This window comes from Chelonia mydas, chromosome 6, assembly GCF_015237465.2.
Source record: "Chelonia mydas isolate rCheMyd1 chromosome 6, rCheMyd1.pri.v2, whole genome shotgun sequence".
In the NCBI taxonomy this organism is placed as follows: Eukaryota; Metazoa; Chordata; order Testudines; family Cheloniidae; genus Chelonia; species Chelonia mydas.
In genome coordinates, this window is record NC_051246.2 from 94,820,483 (window position 1) to 94,840,249 (window position 19,767).

The 19,767-nt window shown below is 42.0% G+C and overlaps 1 protein-coding gene across 36 annotated transcripts in view; it reads left to right on the forward strand.

The window, feature by feature from the left end:
* The window catches only part of NRXN3 (neurexin 3), a 1,375,103-nt gene that overhangs the window by 1,324,603 nt on the left and 30,733 nt on the right, over positions 1-19,767 (forward strand). The window lies entirely within an intron of this gene.

Sequence of the window (19,767 nt, forward strand, 5' to 3'; positions counted from 1 at the left end):
TAAATAGTTTGTTTAATTTTTGTTTTTGTTTTGTTTTTGCTTTGGTTTATTATTTGTTTGGGGTTATTTTTCTTTTTGCTAAAAAAAACCCCATAAAATGTTCTGTTCATAGTTTCCTGAAGCTTTCAGATTAATATAGTCATAATAATAAAAGTCACCCAAAGCTAGTGCTTTCATATTTCTTTTCCACCTTTCATAGGCAGCCTGCGTTTTTTGGTTGTTGTTTGTTTTTTGGGTTTTTTTTTGGTAGAACTTGGTCATGCAATAACTAACATGGCTTTGGACTGTAGCTGGGAAATTCCACAGTGGAACCACTAGGGAAGGCAGTGACACTCAGGCAGATGTAAGCAAGTGGTAGAGCCTCTCCCCTCTATCCCTTCTACCAGATCAATATAAAGGTCTATGCACTTAGCCAGGCAGGTAGTTGAAAACTTTTCCTCCAACATTTTCATGCAGCTGGGGTTACGTAACCAGGCTCAGCTGTACCTGCCAGTGCTCCACTGCCTGGCATTCAGCATATTTTCTGTAATCCACAGTGGAGTTAAGGCTGTCCTACATCCCAGCCTGGAAATCATGAGAATAGGTTAGCATGTAAACAGCTGACTCAGAGGTGGGTACAAGTGGCACAGTAAGACCTACCATAGAGACGGGCAGCAGTGAGTCACTGGGAATCAGCACAGTGGCGCCTCATTAAGGCAAGGCCATGGAATTTAGTGCCATACACAAAGGACTGAAGAAACAGAAACTATTGGTTCATCCATTTAAAGATCCCTACTAATCTTCAAAGATCTCAATAAACTTTCATTTTTTCTTTGACTGTCAAAATGGAAGTATTTTCCGATCTTTATCAGCCTGCTCCTCTTGTCCATTCCCTGCAATGCAATAGAGTCATTGATTTATAGATTCAAAAGCCAAAAGTGACTATTGTGATCATCTAGTCTGATCTCCTTTATAACACAGGCTTCCCCAAAATAATTCCTAGAGCAGATCTCTTAGAAAAAACATCCATTCTGTGTCACAGCTCTTTTCATGGTGATGAATTGTGATGGTACAGAATCTGAGAATGTAACATCAGTGAACGAGTCAAGCCTGGAGGAGCAGGCTTCTGAAAAAGGAAGAAGCCATTGCACTAATATTTTGGAATATTCCACTAGGTGCCTAAATACCTTTGAAAAACTGGCCTGTAGGAGCCGAAGTCCCATTGAAAGTATAAGTGACTTCGGCACTTTTGAAAATTTGGTCCCAAAACCTCTCTGTGCCCCATATATACAATGGGGATTACCCCTCCCTAGTGCCTCATTGAGGGGATAAGGTAATACACTGACGTCAGTAGAGTGCCTCAGGATTTACACTGGTACTGAGTGGAGGAGTTGACTGGCCCACTGGCCAAGTGATCTTTGCTGTGGATGCTCACTTATGCACTTGGGGTTAAATCCTCTCAGCAGCACTAGTGTGCAAAGTCAGTAGAGGGAGAAGCAGCAGGGCTATATCAGTCCACGGTGCAAGGAGAGGTGGATGGCTAATATACCAGATCCACCCACACACAGAGTTATGATCTGAAGACCTGTGGTCACTCGTCCACTGGATAGCAAGTATGTTGCTGTGGACAAGTGCTAGCTGGGGCTTACTTTACTCCTCAATTAGATATCTTCTGTCTACACTACAAAGTTAGCTCAGCTTAACTACATCACTAAGGGCTGTGAAAAATTTCATTTTCTGTGCAATGTACAGTAACTCCTCACTTAACGTCCTCCTGCTTAACGTTGTTTCAAAGTTACGTCACTGCTCAGTTAGGGAACATGCTCATCTAAAGTTGTGCAATGCTCCCTTGTAACATCGTTTGGCTGCCTGCTCTGTCCACTGCTTGTAAGTTTTTGTGGAAGAGCAGCGACTTTACAAGGGAGCATTGCACAAGTTCCTCTTCTCCCCCTCCTCCCCCTCCCTCCCAGTGCTTCCCCCACTGCCAAACAGCTGTTTGGCTGCACTTAGGACTTTCTGGGAGGGAGGGGAGGAGAGGGGAAGTACTGCGTCTCCACTCCTTCCCCTCCCTCCCAGAAAATCCTAAGCGCTGCCAAACAGCTGTTTGGCAGCAGGGAAGCGCTGGGAGGAAGGGAGAAGCGCCACATCTCCGCTCCTCCCCTTCGCTCCCAGAAAGTCCTAAGCACCGCCAAACAGCTGTTTGGTGGCACTTAGGAATTTCGGGAAGGCGGGAAGGAAAGAGCGGGGATGCAGCATGCTCTGGAGAGGAGGTGGAGTGAGGGTGAGAGGAGGTGAGCCTAGAGTGGAGTGGGGGCAGGAAGAGGCAGGCCTGGAGCATCCCCCGGCAAAGATGGCGCCTGTTCTTCTCCGGGTAAGCTGCCACTGCTGCTGCGAAGGTGCTTCCTAGTGTCCTTGCCTGCAGTGGGCTGTGCCTGTGTGGGGTAAGCCAGGGGCACTTCCCAACCACAGTACAGTACTGTACAATATATAATGCCTTTTGTCTGCCCCAAAATTTTTGCCTTGGAACCTAACCCCCCACATTTACATTAAATCCTATGGGAAAATTGGATTCGTTTAACATCGTTTCACTTAAAGTTGCATTTTTCAGGAACATAACTACAACGTTAAGTGAGGAGTTACTGTAATTAGGCTCACCAAAGCCCTGGTGTAGACACTCCTAGGTCAATGGAAGATTTATGCTGTTGACCTAGGTACCACCTCCTGGAGAGATGGGTTTACTACAGTATGGAAGAACCGCTTCTGATGCTGTAGTAAGTGTCTGCACTACAGTGGTGCAGATGTGCCGCAATAACGTTTCTAGTGTAGATATACCCTCAGTGTCAGAACCCACCCCACCCCCCAATTTCAAAGGAAGTAGAATGGTCCTTTTGATATTTCTGAAATCAGCAGCAAAGTACATGGGTCCCTTGAACCATCCTGCCCTGGTCAGCAGACCCCTGTGGTGGAGGGTGCATTGGATGTGTCTCAGTACCCTCTTGCTTTACCAGCCAGGGCACGATTTGGCCATTTGCAAGGATCTCTTGCTTTAGCAGATACCCCAGAGAGAGAAAGAACCAGATGGTTTTACTTGTGTTTTTAATCAAACTAATTTAAAGTTGCTTCCTCCTGTTCTGCTGGCAGGTCAGTGTATTTTACACCACCCTGTGGCTTTCCTGTTCAGTTCTGCAACACACTGGAAATTAAAAGACAGACCCAATTCAGGCCCCATCATGTTCCTCTGATAATGGGTAACCTTTAAAGCCCCTGGGCTTGTTCCAGATGTCAGGACATGGCCTTGCTTCACACCCAGAGCTATGATCCAGTAACCTATCCGTTACCAAACACAAATGGTTACCCTACTGCAGCTGTGAGATGTGATGCATACCAGAGTAAGGTCATTGTGCAATACACAAGCACAATGAGTCAAGGTCAGGAGAGAGTCTCCTCCTTCAATTCAAAGCCTTTCAGATTTCATGTGAGTCAGACTCCAATCCCCAGAGCCAAATATATTCCTATGGTTTTTTTTCTGGGTCCAATCCAACACCCAGAGGAGACCATTTTCAGATTCTGGTTTGAATGTGTTTAAAGATGGCAGAAAATCATGAGATTTGCATCTTTTTGAGGTCAAAAATGTCATGAGACCTACTTGTGAGATATTAGCACCATTGAACCCAAGGCCTAACTCTGCATTGAATCCAAACCTTGAACCTCAACATTCAGCTACTCTGGATCCAAATACCTCTAGCCCACTTCGATAAAAGTAAAAGATGGATAAAAAAGAAATTTGCTTCTCCAGCTCTTTTTTGTATAGGGGCTGTGCTGGCCATCTCTCAGCACAGCAGGGATCGCAGGCAACTTGCACCTCTACAGGCAAACTTACTGCTGCTAGGAGCCTGCAACCTGCATGTCAGCTGAGCTCCCTGTTTATACCCCAGGTTCTCTCCCTGACATTCCTGTCCTGGCTCTGATCAAGCTTGGGTCCATCTGTCATGTAACCACACATACCTATGGAAGTGTACCTAAAAAGCAGCGGTAGCACTATAAATGAGTCTAATAACAATCCCTGTGAAAAGTAATAACAGAAAAGTGGTTGATGGTCTAAAGATAAGAAAGTTTGACATTCATCTTCGCGCAGAAGGCCCTAAATACCTCATATATGCCAATTAAAACCCTAATACAGGGGTAAAGTAGGACTTAAATGGCACATAGGGTGCTGGGGAGAAAGTCACCCAAATGGAGAGATTTCCCTCCTCTGCATTAGTGCTGAATTGCTTGTTATAATCAATTCTCTAAGTGTGCCCAAGATACCATATTTATATCTGGATCTGGATTTCAAATACTCCCAAAGTCTGGGGTACTCAGGCCAAAGGTGTTGGTTTGGCCCATTCTAGAGGTAGAAGTCATTTGTGCAATTCAGTTCCAGATTTTGGTTCAGATTTCTCTCACCCCCAAAATTGGGTCCAGTGTCTTGGCATGGCATATTAGAGAAAGAGGCAGCCACTGTGCTGTTCTGATCATGCATCTACAATCAGTGGGTGGAAGATTTTTAAAGCTATTCTATGCAAAGTTTGAACCTGGAGGGTATTTGTGTGTCTGAGCTATAAGCCCGCAGCAAAATGAGGAGTAAATTTCATCTGCCTTTAACACAGCCTCCAGTGTCCTGAAAATCATGGTTCTCTTTTCTTAACAGCTGCTGTTGTAACCCAGCACCATTACCCTTTCATCCGTCAAGTTTGTCCTTATAACCCTTTGGGACTGACTCAGATTAAATGCATATAATTGGGCAGTGAGTTGGAATTGCAGCCCAGCACACTTATGGTATTAGTCAAAACAACAATACCCAAACACTTGCCAGTAAACCGAGACCCTGTAACATAACCTCTAGGAATGATCCGCAGCTATGAGGTAAACCTCCCAGGCTCCCTGGGTTCACACAGACAGTGGGTATCTAACTGCTTTGGTTGCAGACTTCTAGTTTTTACTAGCCTGACTGACTTTCCTAGCCTTTTTCAAGAGGAATTTATTCAGTGTATTTCATTCATCCAAAAAACTTAACCTGAGGCTGACTCTAGCAAATCAGACCAGAAGGCTTTTCCCAGGAGGGAGTCAATGTGCCAAACCTTCAGCAGAAACCCAAAGACCTGTAATTCATGCCCTGAAACATTAAAACATCGACTGTATTTACCTATGTGTGTGAGACAAATATACACACCTACACAGTAGGCACATATATCTATATATACAGAAGCTAGTATACATACAACTGTGAACACACTATTCTACTTTATGCGCCAGACTAATCCATGGGTTTCCATTTTCTGTCAACGTAACCCTGAGTGCTAGGGCTCCACAGTGGAAAGTCTGCCAAGGACACAGGCTTTAGTTGCAGAAAGCAGCAGGGCAGGGCACACTGTCTCTTCCAATAGGGATCTGCATGCAAGCAGCCAGCAGGAAAAGCACAGTGCTGGATGGGAAGGACGCATGGGTAGGAAAATCAGGGGAAATGCTGATTCAGCGCAACCCTCCCTCAGCTAGCACCACTGGGCTTCTGTGGAGCACCCAGTGGATTTGAAAGCTGTCTTCCGTCACCCCCATCTCCCGCAGGAACTCTGTGAGACATGTTCTGTTGCTCACTCCTCAATGTCAAATCCTCTGACCAGAGATCCTGCATGAGGCAAAATGAATGTTACCCTGTTTCTGTCTCTGGGGCTCACATTCTGCCCTTAAATGTGTGTGAATGGTACACACTGCCTTTAGTGTGAGCCACACACTCACAAAGGGGAGACTTTGGGCTCAAATTGTGCAGCATAGCTCTCAACTCCTCAGCCACGCAGAACGCAAAGGACCTAAAGTGAGAGAGAGACCAGGGGAACAGAAGGGCCCGATGTAAATCCTGACACAGGCATCATTTCTCAAGCACAAATACAATCTACCTCATCTTCCAGAGGCTACATTTCCACGGTTAGTCATTCACAACAGCCAGAGTGAAATGATACTAAGACCTTGACTTTTACCTCCATCAACTCTCCCACTGGCTTGGGGCACAGAGAGAATACACGATTGAGTCCCAGGTGCGTGGGTCTGAAATGAGGACTATCCTTGTGGGGCAGAATTACATGAGGTGACATTTGTAATGACAATGGCTGCTTGATGGAACTTTCTGGCTACAGATGTTTTTTATGGCCAAAACAAAAGAACAAGTTTTACTGATCACTTATGCAGAGCCTTATGGGTTTTTTTATGTTATATTTTTATTTTGGCTTTGGTTTTCAGGGGGTTGATCCTTCTATATAAGCCCCAAACACCCCCTCAAGTTTATATAGTTTAGATCTATATATACACTGTATACAGTATATATATACATATGTATATATACTAAAGTAATGTGAGACCAATATCTTTAATAGTCCCTATCATCCAATCACATGTTTACACAGAAATTCATGCCCTCATCTAACCCCAGCATCCACTGATATGGACAGATGCATGGTACTGTTAATTCTTGGTGAATAAAGCACGTTTTTTTCTTTTTCTTTGGAGGGTTTTCCCCCCTATTTTCCTTTTATTTATTTATTTATTTGTTTGTTTTTCAAGGAATAGTTTCATCTGCCAGTTAGCCTTGGGGAGGAATGGGGCAGAGAGAATAAAAAATTATACAGATATATCCATCAATATATACACATAAGGCTCCATGTATATATAGATAGATATATACGTTGTATATATTTGAAGAACATTTTCTGTCGTTTCGCCTCATCTTGTGCCGCATGAATTTTTGGTGATTGATATTTTAGTTACCTTTATTTTATTTAATTTTTTTTTAATTATGATGATACCATATTGCTATTTTTTTAATTTTTAAAGTCATTGTTGTAATTTTTGGTTTTATTTTTGGAGTAATTCCAACAAAATAATGATTAAATTAACTTGCGAGTGAGAGATAGCTCTGCAATCCAACAAAGGCAACAAAATCTTTTCTTGCCATCCTAAAAATTCAAACTTCCAGATTAAAAAAGTCATCCCAAGAAAGTTGTGTGCAAAAGAATGAAGATTCTCACCCCCCCGCATGCCTTTCTTTTTATTCTCCCTTTTCTTTCCTTCCTTTTTTTGCTTCTGCACAGACCCTCTCTTGTCACCTCCCCCTTTTTACATTTCTTTTCATTAAAAAAAGCAAGAACTGTTTCTTCTTTCTCCACAAAAGACAAAAAACAAGGCAAAAAAAAAAAAACCCTTACAACAATAAAATCCCTACAAACTGCAGATGGCATAAAAAGAATTTTATTGCAAGTGCAGAATATCTGTTGTATCTTTATTTCTGGGTCAGTGTAAGATCATTTTTGTGGCATGCTGTAGTTTTAGCTGATTAACTAACCATGGCCTTCATTAATCTGTGCATGAGCTGTGATGACGCCATTTTGTGTTTCATCAGAGCTATGCAGTCAGGCTAACCCAGCAAGTCTGTAGTGCATGATTTGGGAGATTATTTTTAACTTTTATTTTTAGTTGAATTATAATTTACTCTTTTTGGATGAGTTGTGCCAATACCAGTGGCTGCCTCTGCAGTCTCAATGTTATATTTATTTATTTTTAGGGGTTTTTTTTCCTATTTTTTAAAATCTTGGTAGCGATCTTGTGTCTTGTCTGTGTCCATCTGTCTTGTCAGTGTGTCTTGGAGTCCATTGTTCCGGTGTTGTTATGTGATTCTGTTCTCTGTTCGTTAGATGTTGTTTGAATCCCTCGCACCCTCTCACTCCCCCCTCCGCCCCCCCCGCGTCCTGCGCCTTCCCTTTTAACCTTCCCTAGAGGAAACTTCACAAAGGGGCAAAAAGCTTTTACTGACATTCTGATGCCAGTATGGAAATCATAAGGTGCCTTTATAACCTGTCAACAGAGACAAATTTTGCAGCTGGAAAGTACTTGCCAACCCTTGTTGTTTTCATTTCACTTAGAACTGCTTTACTGACCTAACATTAAAGTGACTTCTTTGTACAAGAACAGCATTTCCATATGCCAACACCTTACACAGCAAAGCCATACTGTGTCTATGCACAACTAGCTTAGTCTCTGGGAAAAGCTACATGCAATTGAGGCTATATGTTAAATTTAGAGGGGCCTTTTTGGCACTGCTGAAAAAAAATGTGGCACTCTGCCAAAGCAATTTCATGTATTGATATATGGATTTTTTTCTAAAATTTACAATGCAGTTGTAGTCTGGAAAGGGACTCCATAGGAACAGTGCCTCTTTACTCCACAGAACAGTTATATTGAGTCGTGACTGCCCTTTTTACTGCCACCAAGACTGAACTGTTTTGCTCTTGTTAGCTCCTGAGGATCTTCTGGGAGCGTTAGCTGGAGTCTGTTCTGCTTTACAGATCAGCAGAACATTGTCAGCTAAATTCCAACTTCAGAATCTTTATTGCTGGGGTGACATACAGGCAGAAAGAGCAGATCTGGGTTTTCAGATGCCAGGTTGAGTTTGTAGCATTGTTTGTTAGAAAAATAATCTTTTAGCTTGTACGATTAAACAATTTCTGCTCCCATTGCATTCCATGGAAGTTTTGCCATTTATTTGACTGGGACACAGATTTATTAGTGACAGAATAAATTTGGAAACCAACTATGCCAGTTTCATCCTGTCACACTAACCAGATTTTAGGGCAAACCTTAGTCAGGTTTCAGAGTAACAGCCGTGTTAGTCTGTATTCGCAAAAAGAAAAGGAGTACTTGTGGCACCTTAGAGACTAACCAATTTATTTGAGCATGAGCTTCCAGGTTCTAACTTCCAGCTGTTTCAAAAGGGGCAAGGAGCTGATATTCTCTGCTTATCCAGCTCTATTGCTTGCTCTTTGCTGTGTCTACCAATTGGTGCCCAAATACTTTAGCTGGACATAACCAGTTAGCAGAATTCTACTTTTGATGGCCAGAGCAAACTCTGGCTGATCATAGTGGAATCAGTAAGCAGTACCTCGACCAAGTGAGATGCTAAGGAGCAACTCTGGCTGTGTCTGAGGATGTGTGCTAAGTAGAGATGGGCCCAAACCAAAACCCCAAATCTGAACAACGCAGAACTTTGGGATGATTGGATCTGGGTGTGAATTTTGCAGCTTGGCCCCATCTCCAATGTTCAGCAGATCTGAGCTGACTTTCATTTTGTAGGTATCCTGCACTTATGAACTGGGCTAGACAATAGACAGCACTATTGGCTGTATGTGATCAGTGCCTTTTGGACTTAAAAACCCATCTTTGTCCATCATTGTCTAAGGCTTCAATGGATTAGGCTGCAGCCATTGGATTCAGTGACAGGTTTCAGAATAGCAGCCGTGTTAGTCTGTATCCGCAAAAAGAAAAGGTGGACTTGTGGAAAGGTTATGCTCAAATAAATTTGTTAGTCTCTAAGGTGCCACAAGTCCTCCTTTTCGTTTTGTGGATCCAGTGAATTCATCTCATATCAATGGGGGAATGATGCACAGAACAGAGCCAATATCTCTTGCAGTTGGTATGCAAGAACCCTCATGAAACATTTTCATGCGCACATTTAGCTATGAAGTCTAAAATCCCAGCTGTCCTACAGGAAGAGATGGAATTCACTTTACAGGGCAGGTGGAATGTTAAGGTCCCAGGATTGTCTTCACTTCTTTATTTCAGGGCCTTCAAGTATTTATTTCTGAGCTAGTCGTGCTTATACCAAATTGATCCAAATAGAAACCAGGTTTACTGACCTGAGGAGTGCCTATTATCTGCTTAGTCTGGGGTTTGCCAAAGGAGGATGGTGGTGGGACATGTTAACATCTCAAGAGTTTAGTTTAGTTGATACTGGCCAATATGTTGTTTTTGTTGTCATATTTACACAGGACACCAGACTTAATAACCTTTTTTTCTGCCGTAAATACCAAGAGTCCTATCGTCACTTAATCAAGAGGAAAAAAGGAAGTTGTTTGATCTGGAACATTTAATTGAGCATTATCAAATCTGGAAAAATAATAACAATATATTAATTTTTTAAACCTTATTAGGTTTAGCTTTTAAATCTCCACAAATTAAATTTTCACATAGAGTAACTCTTAGTAAATCTGAAGACCTTCCATTTAGTTGCAGTAGTTTGTTAGGTGTTATTTAATTAAACCAATTGCTTACAATGAACAAAGGTATTGTATTACCCTCTATTGGATGGAATTAGGGTTGTTCATCTGGGCATCAGAGGTCCTGTACTGCTAACAGCAAAGGAGAGCCTCAAGGTGAAGGTGCTTTTAGAGCAGAAAGATCTGAGGTTTACTCCTGCTGCATCATGAAGTTCTGAGGGGCCATGGTGTTGCAGCATACATTATAAATTCATGACAATAAATCCAAGGCTGGGCATGAAATGTTGCTGCAGACTGGCTGCTGAGTTTGCCTTATACAGTCATTGCATAGTCACGTTTAGCTCTCTGGTTTGTAAAGTTGTTGAAGATAATGGGGGCATAAGAAGTGCTATATAATATCCTGTTCTGTTCCATTTTATCCTAGATAAGACCATAAATGATTTACTAATACCTGAAATGTTGTTTCAGTTTCCGCTTTCATTGTCCGGGAGCAGACATTGCTAGCTTGGACAAGTTGTGACATACTTCATTGGCCAGCAGAGTGTTGTGTAGTTGTTAGAGCAGACGATCAGGAGCCTAGATTCCAGAGTTCTTTTCCGAGCTCTGACACTGATTCACTCTGTGACCTTCCCATTATATGCTTCACTTCATCCATCTGTAAAGTGGGGGAAAGGAAATAATACTTAGCTACATAACCTTGGGTGGGGGGCAGTTGAGACTTAATTGATTAATCATTTTAAATGATCTTGGCTACTCAGATGAAAGTTACTATATATCAGAGTGATAGTATTATTAACTAGTACAAAGCATTATAATGATTAGTGTATTAGTTCTAAGCCTTATTATCATGATTGAATTATGAATAACCAAGGCCTGCTGTTGCTATTAGTTGCTATGGTTTCTTGTTGAAACAGTGGTTTTTAGATACTGTACATTTCATATCAAGTAGATACATGGGTGTGAACTTGTAGCAGTAGTTAGGAGGGTAATGCCAACTACCATTCCTGTATTAACCCCGCCACAATGTGCTACTCCTTATCCCAATGAAAGTGTAAAATCTGCAATGCCTGGGGGTCATGCACAGCGCTCCCTTTGGTCCCTTTCATTTTCAACTAGCTTTAGTAGGAACCAGAAGTTGCTCCCCGCCCTGTGCTGTTTGGTGGTCAGTGTGAAACATTCTTTGTCCACTTCTGTCAAGGTTCCTTCCCCACTCTGAACTCTAGGATACAGATGTGGGGACCTGCATGAAAGACCCCCTAAGCTTATTCTTACCAGCTTAGGTTAAAACTTCCCCAGGGCATAATTCTTTGCCCTTAGATTAGGTAAAATGCTGCCACCACCAAGTGCTTAACAAAGAACCAGGCAAAAGGACCACTTGGAGTTCCTATTTCCACAAACACCCCCTTTCCTGGGGAGCCTTGAGGATAAAGAAGATGAGCACAAACCCCTTGGATTTTTAAGACCCAAAAAACCCAATCAGATTCTTAAAAATCAGAACTTTATGAAAAGAACAAAAAAAAGATAAGAGAACAACTCTGTAAAATCAGAATGGAAGATAATCTTACAGGCAGTCAGATTCAAAACAAAGAGAATCCCTCTAGGCAAAACCTTAAGTTACAAAAAGACACAAAAACAGGAATACACATTTCTTCCAGCGCAGCAAATTTACAAGCCAAAAAACAAAGAAAACCTAACACATTTTCTAGCTAGATTACTTACTAACTCTGTAGGAGTTGGAGAGCTTGCCTCCTTGATCTATTCCCAGCAAAGGTATCACACAGACAGACAAAAATCTTTCTCCCCAGCCCCTCTCCAGATTTGAAAGTATCTTGTCCCCTCATAGGTCATTTTGGGTCAGGTGCCAGTGAGGTTACCTTAGCTTCTTAACCTTTTACAGGTGAAAGGATTTTGCCTCTGGCCAGGAGGGATTTTGTAACAGTGTACACAGAAAGGTGGTCACCCTTCCCTTTATATTTATGACAACCTCCTACTGGGAAAGGTGACGATCATCATAACTGGCACTAGGGCCTTGATCCACAAAGGTATTTAGGGGCCTATGAAATCAGTTAAATTATTTCAAATCAATGAGAGTTAGGTGCATAAATAACTTTGAGGATCTGGATATAAATGAGCTACCTTTTAGCAGTCTCAGCAAACAAGCTAATGCAGAGGTTCTCAAACTGTGGTCCATGGACCACCAGTGGTCCACAAACTCCATTCAGGTGATCCGCGGATAGTTCCTCCAAGGTGCTCACCTGGGCAGCCGTACATGAGAGAATGAAGGGCCCACCTAATTAGTGGAGCCGCACAGGCATGTGTCCACTAATTAGGTGCCTAGACCCTGGAAAAGATGCACATATAAGGTGAATTGGTGGCCTTGGGTGGGATGGGGGTAGGTGGGAGGGAGCAGTGCGGTGAGAAGAGGGGGTGGGGGGAATTTGGGTTGTGCAAGGCTGAGGTGGCCAGAAAAAGAAGCGACTTTCCCCAGCTCCAGGGCTGCGGCTGCAGGGGAGAAATGGCCCTCCTTCCCAGCCTCAGCTCTGTGGCCGCTGTGGCGTGGGAGAGACCCCCCTCCTTCCCAGCCCCAGCTTGGGGGCTGCTGCGGTGGGGGAGAGAGGGCACATCCATCGCATTAGAAAGATAAGGCTACTGATATTAAAATATGAGTTGTGTTCTCTTATTTATAGAACAAAAAAAGTTTATTATTATTTTGGGGTTTTTTGTATAGCACTTTTATCCAAAGGGCTTTACAATAGTTAGCGAATGGGACAAACAACATTTGGAAAGATCATTAAGTGGTCCACCGAGACCCGCAGCAATTTTCACGTGGTCCGCAAAAAAAAACATTTGAGAACCACTGAGCTAATGATTGAATGGGAAAGGGTACTCCACTCCCCTCTCATCCCTAGACTCCAAATCAGAACTGAGGTACAATCACAAAGCACATTGTGAGGGGCAGCTTGTCTTGCTGTTGCCTTAGTGTTACCTTTCTGCAGATAAGAAGAAGATTTATCTGTGAGGGTATTAATCTAGGGGATGGGGAAGTGTGAGGGGAAAGGAAGAAGCAGCGGCCAACAAAGATTAGAGGGACTATCGAAGGAGAAGGAGTACCACTCCATCACTCCCTCGCCCCTCCATTTTATTACCTGGCTATAACTCTGTTTGGGGAGCTATAGTCTTTCTCCAAGTCTCCCTCCCTGCCAGAGAACTAAACACTCCTGTGAGCAGATAGAATCACAGCTCATTTTTATGATTTCTGATTGATGCATTCCAATGCCATATCTCCAAAATGACTGCAATGGGGTCTGTCTCTCTCATCTAAGTTTTAAAAAATGCAGGGTTGGTTGTTTTGTTTTTTGATGGTTTTTTTTTTTTTTTTTAGGTCTTGTTAAAAGGCAGAGATCCTGGAGGGAGGAGAGGATGACAGTCAAAAATAGAGCTGGAATTGACTAGATTCTCTTGGGAGTTTCTGTTAATCAGAGGCCCATCAGTTGTACATAACAGGAGAGATGAATAAGCTTAGAGTCACTGGGGGTCTGCCTCAAAGACTTTACATTTATACAGATTGAACATCTTTTCTACTGAGATTCCATGCTCTGAATGTTTGCACACGGGAATTTGCCTTCACATTGGTCACAGTAGGTTGGAAGAAAGGGAGAAACTTCAACTAACTTTGACCATCCTTTTAAATAATCTTCTGAATTTCTTCTTCCTCCTTCTGAAGATTCCTGTTAGATATGAGGCACATAGTCTGGGTGGGAATCAGAAATAGCCACATTCTAGCTTACCAAATCAAACCCTGAATTTTCACAGATACCTTTGTCGTGCTGTAAATGTCCTTACATCATTAGATTAGGTTCAGAAGAGCCCCTCCTGGAGAGGTTTGAGAACTTTGTTCTGACAGAGCCCTGCCTTACTTAGCTTGTAAGAGCCAATATGCTATAAGTAAGCATTGAGATGAAGTACGTAAATTAAGAGAATTTCACCCTGATACAACAGGAAGTGTTAATTTCTGATCTTATCAAATAACAGTATTTCCTATTTGTCCTCTATCTAGTAAGGTTAAGGAAAAGTGCAAGTGGTGATGAATATGGAATTATGTATTTGTATAAAACCAGCATGTTATACAAAACTAATTATAATACTACATGCTCCACATGTATGCTGTTATTTCCTAAGTATTAAAAATCAGTTATCACTTCCTTGAAACTACACAGATTTTATCAATAGTTTTAAGAAACTAGGAGATGGTCAAAAAAATCAAACATTTGGCTTATCAGTACCGTTTTCATCCAAATATAATAGTTTCCAATGGCATTACCACATAATCATTGGGATAAATTACCTTCAGATTAGTATTTCACAATTTATCTGGAAATAAATTGTGTATCTGGAGCACCATATGCAGGGTCCATGCATTTAACAACTCCACCACCATGGAATTTGCTTCAGAATCTAATCCTCATTCAGAATTTTGCTCCAGAAATTTAACTTTTTTCAGTGTTACTTCATTAACTTTGAGTTCTCGCAGTTTACATCAGGTGCAAGTGAGATCAGATTCAGACCCAGGGTCTTCAGGGGCATTGGCCACTTTGCCCACACTGGTTCTAGACCTCTTCACAAGCCACTTGTTTATATTCCAGTCTATGTGCACTGTCACATTCTGGCAATCCCTCTAGAAACCTTGGCTGGGTTATCAAGCTGACAAATGTCTAAATTACTAAGATATGATATTTTGAGCCTTCTGGGAGAAAGTCCTTATCCCTGTTAGCTTTGATTTTCAGCTTCATAAAGTATGTGGGAGAAGGCGAAAAATACCCAGTGACACATGCAGTGAAAGAGAAGAGAAAGAAAGAGGTGGCATATGATTCAAAAAAAGCTTTTTGCATCACAATCAAATGCATTTATGTTAGGTCTCTATATGTCTAGGGTAAGTGATTATCTAATGTGAAACAAGAAAGAGCTATCTTGTTTCCTGAAGATAAATAATATCCTGGTGCCTGCCAGAAGATTATGGAAACGTGTTGCTAAAGGAAAAGTATGTCAAGTATATAGAGATAGATACTATCAGCAGAGATATTTTCAAATCTCATTTTGTAGTTGAAGGGTTTTGTTTTGTATTCTTTTGGTGATGTTGCCTGGAGGTGAAAGCCCCCTGCTAATATCTGAAATGGTGTCTGACTAGAAGAAACGATAGCTAGTGCACTCCCTCTGGAGAGCAGCTGAATAGGCATTGGAGGCTGGGGTTCCAAATTGGGTGAGATGTCTGAGCTTGCTTTATCAGAAGGACCCAAGGCTCACCCTTTGGGGTCTAAGGCTCCACCAGAATCACTAGACAAGGGTGAAGGACAGTAAAAAAGGACAGTACAGTAACAATACTCAAGAGATAATGCTGAGGTTCTTAAACTTCAAAATTATTCTATTGTGGTAGTTGTGAAGTTAATATGGAAGTAGGAAAACAGGGCATAAAAACTGCTCTCCCAATGGTATAAATCAGATGTAATTTTATTTTAAAAATCAGTGTAATTACACCAGTGTAAAACCAGCGTAAGAAAGAACATAACCTGCCCATGGAAATATAGTTCACTTCCAAAACTGTCCAGTGCCCCATTTAGCCCAGTATCATGTCTCTTAGAAAGGCCAGTGGCAGATACTTTTGTACTTTGCTTTTATTTCCAGCCTTGCAGGGCTTGAGATATCAGAATTTACAGTCCTGTCATCAGGGTTACCACCTTGCCTTCACCCTACATTTCTACTTCATTTCCAATCTGTTAGCCACTAGAGCTTCAGTTCTCAAGTGGTATAAAGTACTGACTCTAGGGCTGTATGAGAAACTGGATACCAAAATCACGCCACCATTACTCCTTTTTGACCCAAGTGGATAGTCAAAGTTTGGGGCCCTGCAGGTTGTTTCTCTTAGGAGGAGAAATAGATGATGGAGTCAGGTATCTTTGGTGGAGCCTTGTTAATTTACAAAGAATGTACAAAGTTCTGTTTCCCTGAACAACAGGAGATAGTTTCTTTGCTCACAGCATCAAGCCTCTTCAGCCAGCACTCTGCCCAAAAGCGCTCTCTCGGCGTTTCTCAGTGCCATGCTCCCAGTGCTTGTTCTGCCTGAATCTGGTGCTTCCTTCCTACCTTTTCTTTCAGGTTTTCTCATCTTTTTGCTGGTTCTCTCACAGACACATAAACCTTCACACAACTGTATACAGCAAAACCCCTCTGCCCACATGTGCCTTGCATGTACCTTTGTTTTGGGTGGTGACATGCCAGTGTTTGGGGTGAAGGCCACTATTGTTTCAGCTACCTGGTTGCATAAAGGAGTTTAGTGGCTTCTTACAACTATCTCAGATGAAGTGTGGCAGTTACACCTCCGTATTTCAAAGATGTTTAACCCACCTCATTACACCAGATTTAAACAGGGGATAAAAGCAGGATAGCAATCAGTCTGGCATGGTTTTAAATTTCAGGTGTCACCTAATTTGATAAAAATAATGTTTTCTATATTTTCATCATGCTGTTGAATGCCATCTTCATAAAACTTTGCAAGAGCTCTGCAAGAAAAGGTTAATCTTCACACCTCCATTGTGGTTCCCTGTCATAATTCTTGTCCTGTGCTGACAATGATATAAATTGTTCCTCTTTTGGCATTCAAGAGGCACTACAACTACCCCAATACATTTAAGGGGAGAACAGATCAGATTTATTTCTTTTAAAAGAACAACAGATTTTTGCCACATCAATCCAATCCAAGATTTTTGCCACATCAATATGAAAAGAGTAGCTATCAGCATCAGCATTGGACTCAGTGCTGCTCTGACTTTGGCAAAGCAGTGGAGGTCCGAAACGATCTTTTATTTAAGTTTTGTGTAAATATTGAGCGTTTTTACTAAATTAATAATCATAATTACTTTTAAAATTATCAATAAGTACCACCGTGGCCACAATGCCACAGCACAGTTATGGGCTCACTAGAACTAGAAAAAAGTAGACTAAATTACTTTACACTTATTACAATTAACTAATTAGGGGACAAGCTTGTTTTAATCTGTAATATTTTAAAAACTACCTAGGCCAGGAGCTCTTTGGTGGGAGCAGTTCACGTGCTTTAAGGACCAGTGTACTTTTTCAAACCACTGGCCCTCAATTAGTGATCAGACATATTTTTCAATCCATTACTTATGTGGAAGGTATGATTTCCCTCCCCCATTTCTGCCAATGGACACACGCACTTTTCAGCAGAATAGCTGCCCCATTTTAAAATTAAGAACCTGATCTTCTAAGGGCTTGTACATACTAGCGCTTACTTCAGTGCAACTTAAGTTGCTCAGGAATGTGGAAAAGCCACCCCCTGAGTGACATAAGTTACACTGACTGAAGTGCCAGTGTGGACAGCGCTATATCGGCTGGAGACGCTCTCCCACCAACATAGCTACCGCCTCTGCGGGAGGTGGAGTAATTATACCTATGGGAGAACTCTCTCCCATTGGCATAGAGCATCTACACTAGCAGCGCTACAGCATCACAGCTGTGCCGCTGTAGCAACTCTAGTGTAGACTAGCCCTTATTCTGATGCTATGTCCATTGGTGCAATACCATTGATTTTAGTAGAGCTACTCCTGAGTTACACCAGAGAAAGCCAGAAGCCCTTATCAATTTTACATTTGACAAAAAAAATTATAATTAGTCCAGGGAAAATACAAATATTTCATAGTATAAACATGGACCTTTTCTTCTCACTGCCCTCCACAAGTGTAGCAAATCCTCCCAGGGTCCCCAAGATCATATCCATGCTACAGTGCCAAATCCAGCATGCAAAGGGTGTTTTGGGGGGGAGGAAGGGGCACAGAGGTATGGTTTGCAATGTTCTCTAGGCACTGGAGTTAAATACGTGTTAACAAAAAGTGAAAAGTTTTAACCAGACTGACTCAGAATCCCGCCCCCTTCCTCCCCTCTGTTATTTAGATTTCACTCTCTTAACAGTTGTGAAGTCATATTTGACCAGGTCTCCACTCACCATACAGAGTTTCAAGGTAGACAATAGCTGAATTTCAAACAAAAAAGGAGGATGTTTTTTAAACAACAACCTTTCACACCTTTATCACAAATCACAAAGAAGTAAAAAAAGGGAAAATTAGTTCTTTTCCAGGGCCCATCTAAACTGCTGTAACTTGAAATTATGGTGGCCAGCTTAACTCCATGGGGTTTGTTTATACTCATCTCTGAATTTCGCCCAGTGTGTCTAGTGTGCAGAACAGAGGACTGGGCATCAGGATTCTTGGGCTCTAATTCTACCACTGAGATCTTAGGCAAGTCACTTAGCTTTTCTTGACCTCTGTAAAGTTAAGTTAATAATCTTTCCCTGCCTCACAGCAGCCTTAGCTAAGCTTTCGTAAGCATTTGGAGATCATCAGCTGAAAAATGCTATAGAAATGCATGCAGTAGTTTTACTTTTGTTCTATTATTACTAGCATTTATGGTTTCTCTGTAAACTGGCTGTTTTAGTACTGACCCATAGATCGTTAATGTACTGCAAAGAAGTGTCTCCAAATACTTACTGCAACACCAACAACTACACTTATAACACTGTGTAGAGGACAGACACTGCATGCCCAGTTAGCATGGCTATCAATAGCAGTGTAGATGGTGAGGCATGGCTTAGGCAAGTACAGTAGAGTGCCCTATACACATGAAGCCCCGCAGTATGTTCCCTACGTGGTCTCTCTACACGCCTAAACAGGGTCTCCTAGGTCTAGACTATGTTTAGCAGTGTAGTGGCCCACTGCCAGAGCCTTTCACTGAGGCATGTAGCTAAATACTGCAGTGTGGTACATGTGTAGTGCCTGTACTCAACATACTTACTGCCCTCCGTAAGTATAGACATAGCAGTTGTGTGTGCTGAAGCAAAAAGAAATTCCAAGGAGCACTCTCCATGGTACTAAACTAGGGCACTACTTTGGGGATTTATAAGCAAATGCGGAGCAAGTAGATAGAATTGTGTGTTATTTCCTTCCCACATTCCAATGTTAGCTCTGTTAATTGTAACCTTGGACTTGGGAGTGCAGGGGCTGGCTCCTAATCCAGAAGGAACCATCCCCCACGTTGTTTTGTGAGTGCATCCAGGTTTGAGCCTAGGTTCTGAGAGCTCCTGGGCATAGTCAGCTACGGCAGACCTCAGGCAGATGGCTGTAACTCCTACATCAGGGAGCTGGAGAAGGGCCAGCAGGTGACAGGGGGTTCAAGTCATTTATCACTAAGAAGAACAAGGGAGTGGGTGTCGGGCAGCTGAGTCGGGGACCAGGCAACTGGCAGAAAGGTAAGGTGACTTGCCAATGTAGCAGGGGAACCAGGCAGTTGTGGCATATGGGATTCAGCAGAAACTTTAGCAAGTGGATGGGGGGAATTGCCAAAGAGTATTTTTCCCTACTTACCATTTAGGTCAACATTTTCAGAGGAGGGCACAACAGGTATGACCGCAAACATTTATACATGCAAGTGGGCATTGGTTCACACAGATTACATGCCTAGTTAGCCATTTATGTGGTCTAGGTGTAAATATAGGCAGTCTATAGGTGTAAATATTGGGTTTTGTAGTCATAAATACACTATACATATTTTTTCATGATCATCTGTTGCATTCACACCTGAAAATTCAATTGATAATTTCTACCATCAAAGAACTGTTTTTTAATTAACTGTTTATTTCTTT